The following is a 9,740-nucleotide window of genomic DNA, read 5'->3' as shown; positions in this document are numbered from 1 at the left end:
AAAAACGTGATTTGGAGGGCAAAAACGTGATTTGGAGGGCAAAAACGTGATTTGGAGGGCAAAAACGTGATTTGGAGGGCAAAAACGTGATTTGGAGGCAAAAACGTGATTTGGAGGGCAAAAACGTGATTTGGAGGCAAAAACGTGATTTGGAGGTAAAAACGTGATTTGGAGGTAAAAACGTGATTTGGAGGCAAAAACGTGATTTGGAGGGCAAAAACGTGATTTGGAGGCAAAAACGTGATTTGGAGGCAAAAACGTGATTTGGAGGGCAAAAACGTGATTTGGAGGCAAAAACGTGATTTGGAGGCAAAAACGTGATTTGGAGGCATAAACGTGATTTGGAGGCAAAAACGTGATTTGGAGGCAAAAACGTGATTTGGAGGCAAAAACGTGATTTGGAGGCAAAAACGTGATTTGGATGCAAAAACGTGATTTGGAGGCAAAAACGTGATTTGGAGGCAAAAACGTGATTTGGAGGGCAAAAACGTGATTTGGAGGGCAAAAACGTGATTTGGAGGCAAAAACGTGATTTGGAGGCAAAAACGTGATTTGGAGGCAAAAACGTGATTTGGAGGCAAAAACGTGATTTGGAGGCAAAAACGTGATTTGGAGGCAAAAACGTGATTTGGAGGCAAAAACGTGATTTGGAGGCAAAAACGTGATTTGGAGGCAAAAACGTGATTTGGAGGCAAAAACGTGATTTGGAGGGCAAAAACGTGATTTGGAGGGCAAAAACGTGATTTGGAGGGCAAAAACGTGATTTGGAGGCAAAAACGTGATTTGGAGGCGAAAACGTGATTTGGAGGCGAAAACGTGATTTGGAGGCGAAAACGTGATTTGGAGGCGAAAACGTGATTTGGAGGCAAAAACGTGATTTGGAGGCAAAAACGTGATTTGGAGGCAAAAACGTGATTTGGAGGGCAAAAACGTGATTTGGAGGGCAAAAACGTGATTTGGAGGGCAAAAACGTGATTTGGAGGCAAAAACGTGATTTGGAGGCAAAAACGTGATTTGGAGGCAAAAACGTGATTTGGAGGGCAAAAACGTGATTTGGAGGCAAAAACGTGATTTGGAGGCAAAAACGTGATTTGGAGGGCAAAAACGTGATTTGGAGGCAAAAACGTGATTTGGAGGCAAAAACGTGATTTGGAGGCAAAAACGTGATTTGGAGGCAAAAACGTGATTTGGAAGGCAAAAACGTGATTTGGAGGTAAAAACGTGATTTGGAGGGCAAAAACGTGATTTGGAGGCAAAAACGTGATTTGGAGGCAAAAACGTGATTTGGAGGGCAAAAACGTGATTTGGAGGCAAAAACGTGATTTGGAGGCAAAAACGTGATTTGGAGGCAAAAACGTGATTTGGAGGGCAAAAACGTGATTTGGAGGGCAAAAACGTGATTTGGAGGCAAAAACGTTATTTGGAGGGCAAAAACGTGATTTGGAGGGCAAAAACGTGATTTGGAGGTAAAAACGTGATTTGGAGGCAAAAACGTGATTTGGAGGTTCGATCACGTTGGAATCGATCTGCAGACGGCGGTCTTCTCGCACGGCCAGCTCTGTGTCGCCTCATCTCAATCCCGCGATCCCAACCAGGTGAAAGTCCGCATCGAACCGAATCCCCGGCAAGGCCACCTACTTAACGACGAGAGAAAATTCACACGAAATGTCGTTTTCAATTAAGTCTTCCCGATGTAAAATGATATAAGCTTTTATTGAAGAAACACAATTCAAAACATAATACAATTCAAAGTTGTTTCATTTTAAAACTTCAAAACGGAGCATTGGGAGTTGGCGTGGATGCGTCATTCATGTGCAATTTTTTCGTGACTTTCCTGGCCCAAGGCCGTAAATGGTTGTGAGGGGCACCGCAGGCAGTCAGGCTTGCTTCAACCCATGGTTGTGAACATCCAGACGTTGATCGGCAAGGGCCATTTCTCGTCCTAATTCGACAAAATCTACGTCAACACGTAATACAAAATTATAATTCGTGTTGTTGAGAATGTATCTCCTCTACGTGTAACTTTTGGGTGGTATGCCTTGTAATTGATGAATGATCCGAGTGTGCTCCCTATTTCAAAGACAATGAGTTGCTCCAGAGAAAGATGCTTCCTGAAAACACAAAAATACCCTTTTACCTGTATCACAAGAACAATGAGTCTCACCTGAGTTATCTGTACAGGTTACTTGCAAAACACACATTGTGTCCTAACATCACTTATTCAATGTTTGACCCTCATAGACAAAAGGTTGCATGTACGCACACAATCAGACAAGTATTCATTGTAACTTATTGACAGGCATATGAACAAAATTGAATTACTGCACTGAAATATACTGCATCAGGTTACATCCTATAAACTAGAAGCTAATTAAAAAAACACGCACCGTCTATGCATGTACAACATACTAATGCACCATTCAAAACGAGTCGACCATTGCATGCTGGCATCTGGGTAAAAATTTAGCAAATTTTAAAAATTACCTACAAACTCCACAACTGAGATGCCACATCAACCATCGCCCCCTACTGACAGGCTCTTGTCCACATGCAGGCCGGTAAAGGGCCACCACCTTGTGCCACACAGGGGCAGCTGCTACTTGGGGATGCTCTTCGAGTGTTTGAGACGAGATACGATGCAAAACTCCGAATTGCCGAGGCAATTAAGCAAGGACAATATAAATGCAATTGATAACAGTGAATGCTTGGGAGCTTATTGGCATTCGCTCCTGGTTAGAGATCTACCCAACACACAGGTTCACAAAGACTGGCCGCTCTTACCCTGCAGGTTGAACCTAGGAATTGAGTGTTCAACTTCACATTCTTGTCATTAAAAGCCTGTGACAAAGGTGCATCTACTGGAGCGACATCGTCTCAGGCTTACACATCTACCGTGTCTCCAATTGACTTTGTATTGTCTCGGAGGAAGTCCACCCACACCTCCACTTCCACAAACTGCTGGGAGTTGCCTCGCTCTGCCTCACAGTCAGAATTCTTCTCCTGCTTCACGTTGCCTCCATCAATGTGAAAGTCCGATTTTGGAATTTAATCTTCATTTTCACATTTTACCTTCACTTCTTCGCTCTTCACCATCACCTCTTCACATTTCACCTTCACCTCTTCATATTTCACCTTGTTACCTTTAAAAGTGTCCAAGCTGGGATTGTCATCCGGTTCTTGTTTGATGAGGGATGGGCTCATTGCGGCACTGACTTTCACAAGCTGATTTCACACTCCACTGCTAGTGGATCTTCTGATGCTTATGTGTTCTCTGGTGTATTTGAAGATTTGATGAACGTGCAAACGCCTTCCCACACACACTGCACTTGAAGGGTTTTTCTCCCGTGTGTATTCTCTGGTGTGTTACAATAGTAGATGAAAGTGCAAACACCTTCCCACACACACTGCACTTGAAGGGTTTCTCTCCTGTGCGAGTTCTCTGGTGCCGTGTCAAATGTGCAGGACAATCCGTGCTGTATGCACACCGGTCGCATTGATGCCTTTTTGCACCGAGCCACGCCGAGTGCCTTTGCTCCATGAGACCACTTCTGCAGAGGCAGCGACAGCTGCAGACAGACAAAAAAGAATACCCACACCATCTACACGTCAGTATCGAGGCACCGAGGAATGCATATACACAGTTACACGTGACTTACACGTCTATAGTTATTCATATATTTATGATATAGTAAAAAAAAGTGTCCCAAATTCATCACACGGGCTGTTATGGCACACAATGAGAGGATAAATGGTCATAAACATGCCTGGAAGCCCTCGTATCTTCAAAATGAACGTTAACCCAAAACTCAGCACACAATTTCAACTGTCTGGCTTCAAAATAAATGTTTATGAAAGCTAAATTCAGCTGACATAGCAAAGGGTGTTGAAAATAATACTATTTGTGTCATGCACAAATGCATAAATTAATGTTCAATTGCAACTTAGAGGTGTGAAGCCAGGCACAGATGTCCTTGATTGCTGGGATGAGCAGTTCCGACTTCAGCTGCTGCACGTGTGTGCAGTGATCACTTCCTGACTCCATTCTTACAAAGAGTTCCAGAGGAAAAATAAAATAAACTACCGTTTTGATATAACCTCTGTGCTCAATAGAGTTAATAGACTTTACTGCAAATACAAACTTGACACTGTTACACACTCAGAGGTGGAGCCAGGATTTTCAGGAAGGGGGGGGAACCCCTCCAGCAATGAAAAATTACAGGAGTTGTTAGTAAGTAAGGAGTTGTTAGTGAGAAAGGAGTTGTTAATAAGAAAGGACTTGTCCCTTGCTTTTCATTCGACGCGTGTGATTGTCATCGCGCTCGCTGAACGTGTTGATGCCTTCAGGAAAGAAAAATAGACTTTTGTATTTGGGGGGGGGGGGGGGGGGGAATGACCATGACGTATGTGGCATCAACCCGCATCACACCTGAGCTAAGCGCTCTGCAATGCTTACCCCCCTACCACATGGCTCTTCGCGCACCGTACTTCTACAGCTGCTCACAGCGTGCCGGGAGATTTTAGGTGGCGCTTCGCTCCTGGCCGATTAAGTCAATGGCTTCTCGGAGTTTCAATAAAAATCCGTGTGAAGAACGGGTACAACTGCCATCTTAAATATATAGCAGAACTTACACCTGTTTGTTTGTGTGAATCAGCAAAAACTCTCCAACGCTGAGCTCTGGCGTCATGAAATTTTCACAGCTTATGCTGTCTGGAATTTCTAAGCGAACGCCACGTCATTCCCTTCCCGAGTGGCAAACATCGACCTGACGTAGCAGTGGGTTCAGGTTGAATTTCCTTGAGTGAAAACATCCGATTTAGGTAAATTGAAGTGTTTCGGCTTCCTTCTTGCAAGCATCAATTTTTCAGGGTTTTTCATTGAATTATGAGGAAATATTAAATTAATCCAAGACAAGAATCCAAGTCCCGGGCAAAGCCGGGTAGTGAAGCTAGTTATTAATAAACCCCAATGATCCTATCGAAATTAGGGATTTCTATCGGATCGTTGGGGGGGGGGGGGCACGTGCCACCCCACCCCCACTGGCTCCACCACTGTCACACACTGGCATGGTTCACAGGTGGTGGTGTGTCCAGACCCACGCCTGGCACCTTCACCTGCTCAGTATTAATGCTTCCTCACTCCACCAAGTAATTCATTGAGGATCAATCAACACAGCCGAGACTGCGTGTCTCTCTCTCCGCGTGGTCGTGTGGATTTCCTTCCCGATCCCCGGGTTTCCCCTCCACATGTAGAGAGTGAACACCGCCACGCGTCTAGAGTGAACACCGCCACGCGTCTAGAGTGAACACCGCCACGCGTCTAGAGTGAACACTGCCACACGTCCAGAGTGAACTCCGCCACGCGTCTTGAGTGAACACCGCCACGCGTCTTGAGTGAACACCGCTACGCGTCTAGAGTGAACTCCGCCACGCGTCTAGAGTGAACTCCGCCACGCGTCTAGAGTGAACTCCGCCACACGTCTAGAGTGAACACCGCCACGCGTCTAGAGTGAACTGCACCACGCGTCTAGAGCGAACACCGCCACACGTCTAGAGCGAACACCGCCACGCGTCTAGAGTGAACACCGCCACACGTCCAGAGTGAACTCCGCCAAGTGTCTTGAGTGAACACCGCCATGCGTCTAGAGTGAACATCGCCACGTGTCTTGAGTGAACACCGCCACGTGTCTTGAGTGAACACCGCCACACGTCCAGAGTGAACTCCGCCACACGTCCAGAGTGAACTCCGCCACGTGTCTAGAGTGAACTCCGCCACGTGTCTAGAGTGAACTCCGCCACACGTCTAGAGTGAACACCATCACGTGTCTAGAGTGAACACCACCACGTGTCTAGAGTGAACTCCGCCACGCATCTAGAGTGAACACCGCCACGCGTCTAGAGTGAACACTGCCACGCGTCTAGAGTGAACACCGCCACGCTGTTGACGAGCCTCACCTTGTTGTTATTGTTGTTGTGGGCAAGTCGCTTCTGAAAACAAGAGCGGTATATCAGCTCAAGCGGGTGTGGCCTGGTAAAAAAAATGGAAAAAAAACCTATTAAACTTAGAGTCAGCTAACATAACAGTCAACACCCTACCTGGTTGATAACGTTCTTCCAAAGATTGCTCAATTTGAGAGAGAGACACGGAGACATATAGACAGACACATAAGCAGAGAGAGAGATGACACAAAGACACACAGAGAGAGACACAGATATAGACACACAGAGAGAGATGACACAGAGAGAGACACACATAGGCACACAGAGAAACAACGCCTCTGTGTTGAGGCCTTAAATAGAGAGAGGGGGGGTGGGTAGAGAAGGGGGTAGAGAAATTAGCATGTCAATGCAAGGCCGTAGCCATGAAGTCAACATTGGGGGAGACCAAATATTCCACGGGTCTGGGGTCCCCCCCCCAGAAAAATATCTAAATTTGAAAACTATTTTCCTGCCATTTCCTCCCTAAAATATTTTTAAAAGTTCACTAACACATGGGATGGACTTTGTTTTATTTGATACAATAATGTCTAATAGGGTATTGTAATACATTGCTGTTTCTTTTTTACCTTTCTTGTTTCATAGTATGTAATGGCAGAGATTAGGGATTCATAAAGTACAACGCAATCCTATAAACAGGAATCTATGCATTGTTATATGAAGACAAGTCCAGATTTCGTGGCCAAGGTTTAGCAAATTGTTGTCTTTATTAACAGAGCATCACAATTATTATTTACAAATAATTTTACAGAAACATATTGGGGGGCATATTTGATTATTATACGTATTATAACATATTATAACATTATAATTATGACATATTATACGTATTATAACATTATAATTATTATACATTATAACATAATATTATACTTATTATAACATGTTATAATGACGGCCTTGTGTCAATGAGAGACTTGGAGGTTTGGAGACTGCACAGAGAGAGAGAGACACTTAATGTAATGCAACACAGAGAGTCGGTCAACACACCAACTAACGTACTCTTAGGTTTTTTCGGTAAAGTCACCACGTAGGTAAAAAATGAAATTAAAATTAATGAAAGTAAAGCTTAATAACCAGGCTACAGTCTGCATTATAGACTGCCAGTACACTCACCCAGCTTAATAACCAGGCTACAGTCCACACTATAGACTGCCAGTACACTCACTTCAGTCCTCGGACTGGTTTACAGCAGCGTCCTGCATTGAGTTTTTATTGTAAGATTTCTGTTTCGGCCAATTAATGATGACGAGTGTTAATACAAGTGGGAGAAAACCGGAGCACCCGAGAAAAACCCACGCCATGTGCGTGGTGGCAACACTCTATCCCTGCACAGATGGAAACAGGTGGCAATTAATCCGCTGGCCAAAGGCTAGATTATGGACCGGGCCAGTGGGGCCAGTGCCCCGGGGCTGCCAGGGGGGGCCTCCAAGCCTCAGGCCGCTAGGTGTGTCGCCCAAGTCTTCCGAAGGAAGTTGAACGCCAGGGCCCTCAGTGCGCACAGCGCAAGCCGACCACTGGCCCCTGGGTGGTTATAGCGTGAGCTAACCACTAGGGCCCCCCAGACCCCTCAGTGCTTACAATGTGAGGGCCCCTTAGACCATTTGGTGTTTAAAACGTAACCTGACAACTAGGGTCCCTGGGCCCCTCGACACCTACAGTGTGAGTGTCCCAGGGCCCCTCCACGCTTAAATCATGAGCTGACCACTAGGGCCCCCAGGCCCCTCGGTGCACACAGCGAGCGTAACACCTGGGCCCCTTGGTACATACAGTGCATGCCTAAAACGAGAGCCTCTGGACAACCGAGCCACTGGTCGGCACGCTAAAATATAAAATATAAATTTTCAAATTTTCTTTGTGGATTTCACACCTGATGATGATTTCTTGTGTTGCAGTCGAAACGTCGTGAGAATTTTTATTGTTTTATATTTATATTATTTTATTATTACCAAGTTTGCAGTCGATACCACTTTGGGAAGTGGGTTAAAATTGAGTTACAAGAGTTGAGGATACAACAACAGACAGAGTGGGCTAATAGAAGGCGCGTAATAAAAAAAACCGAAAACAGGCTGGAACAACGAGGACGTCCAGAATAAGTACCTGCTCGATCGAGACCCAAACATTCCTCCTTGTAGACACGAGTGGTGTAACCATCATCTGCATCAGAACATCAAAAGGCCGCTGCACACGTCTCGATTATAAACGGCTTAGACTCCGCCCTCGGCCCCGCACCCCTTCTGGATATTCCAGAATGCCTTGCCCACAGGTGCAATTGACAGAACGGAATTGTACCCCTAATGACATTGTCTACCAATCTCCTAGCGACACGCGCTACAGTGACTCATTCAATGTCAATAGACGTAATAATGCCATAAGAGGAATAGGCAGGGATTCTCCTGTAGATACAACTGGTTCTTCATGTTCTACAGATGTAGATGCCACTGGGTTTTGACGTTCTGCAGATGTAGATGCCACTGGTTCTTCACGTTCTGTAGATGTAGATGCCACTGGTTCTTCTCGTTCTGTAGATGTAGATACCACTGGTTCTTCTCGTTCTGTAGATGTAGATGCCACTGATTCTTCACGTTCTGCCGATGTAGATACCACTGGTTCTTCACGTTCTGCAGGTGTAGATGCCACTGATTCTTCACGTTCTGCCGATGTAGATACCACTGGTTCTTCACGTTCTGCAGGTGTAGATACCACTGGTTCTTCTCGTTCTGCAGATGTAGATGCCACTGGTTCTTCACGTTCTGTAGATGTAGATGCCACTGGTCCTTCACGTTCTGTAGATGTAGATACCACTGGTTCTTCATGTTCTGTATATCTAGATACCACTGGTTCTTCACGTTCTGCAGATGTAGATGCCACTGGTTCTTCTCATTCTGCAGATGTAGATGCCACTGGTTCTTCACGTTCTGTAGATGTAGATGCCACTGGTTCTTCACGTTCTGTAGATGTAGATGCCACTGGTTCTTCTCGTTCTGTAGATGTAGATACCACTGGTTCTTCTCATTCTGCAGGTGCAGATACCACTGGTTCTTCTCGTTCTGTAGATGTAGATACCACTGGTTCTTCTCATTCTGCAGATGTAGATGCCACTGGTTATTCACGTTCTGTAGATGTAGATGCCACTGGTTCTTCTCATTCTGCAGATGTAGATGCCACTGGTTCTTCACGTTCTGTAGATGTAGATACCACTGGTTCTTCTCATTCTGCAGATGTAGATGCCACTGGTTCTTCACGTCCTGTAGATGTAGATACCACTGGTTCTTCTCATTCTGCAGATGTAGATGCCACTGTTTCTTCTCGTTCTGTAGATGTAGATACCACTGGTTCTTCTCATTCTGCAGATGTAGATGCCACTGGTTCTTCATGTTCTACAGATGTAGATACCACTGGTTCTTCACGTTCTGTAGATGTAGATACCACTGGTTCTTCTCATTCTGCAGATGTAGATGCCACTGGTTCTTCTCGTTCTGTAGATGCCACTGGTTCTTCACGTTCTGTAGATGTAGATACCACTGGTTCTTCGCATTCTGCAGATGTAGATGCCACTGGTTCTTCACGTTCTGTAGATGTAGATACCACTGGTTCTTCTCATTCTGCAGATGTAGATGCCACTGGTTCTTCACGTTCTGTAGATGTAGATACCACTGGTTCTTCACATTCTGTAGATGTAGATGCCACTGGTTCTTCTCGTTCTGTAGATGTAGATACCACTGGTTCTTCACGTTCTGCAGATG

At 45.2% G+C, this 9,740-nt stretch overlaps 1 long non-coding RNA gene across 1 annotated transcript; it reads right to left on the bottom strand.

The window, feature by feature from the left end:
- Positions 1–1,694: 1,694 nt before the first annotated feature.
- Positions 1,695–8,813, bottom strand: LOC144742230 (uncharacterized). The gene is made up of 3 exons (XR_013590070.1): positions 8,095–8,813; positions 5,953–6,025; positions 1,695–3,566 (listed from the first exon to the last, which is right to left on the bottom strand). It is a non-coding gene; the product is annotated as an uncharacterized LOC144742230 (long non-coding RNA).
- Between the last annotated feature and the right edge of the window lie 927 nt (positions 8,814–9,740).

The sequence above is a fragment of the Lampetra planeri genome, unplaced genomic scaffold (assembly GCF_965212315.1).
Source record: "Lampetra planeri unplaced genomic scaffold, kcLamPlan1.2.h2 scaffold_923, whole genome shotgun sequence".
NCBI classification, from domain to species: Eukaryota; Metazoa; Chordata; class Hyperoartia; order Petromyzontiformes; family Petromyzontidae; genus Lampetra; species Lampetra planeri.
The sequence above is the reverse complement of the archived record's forward strand: the minus strand, read 5'-3'. Positions and strand labels throughout refer to the sequence as shown.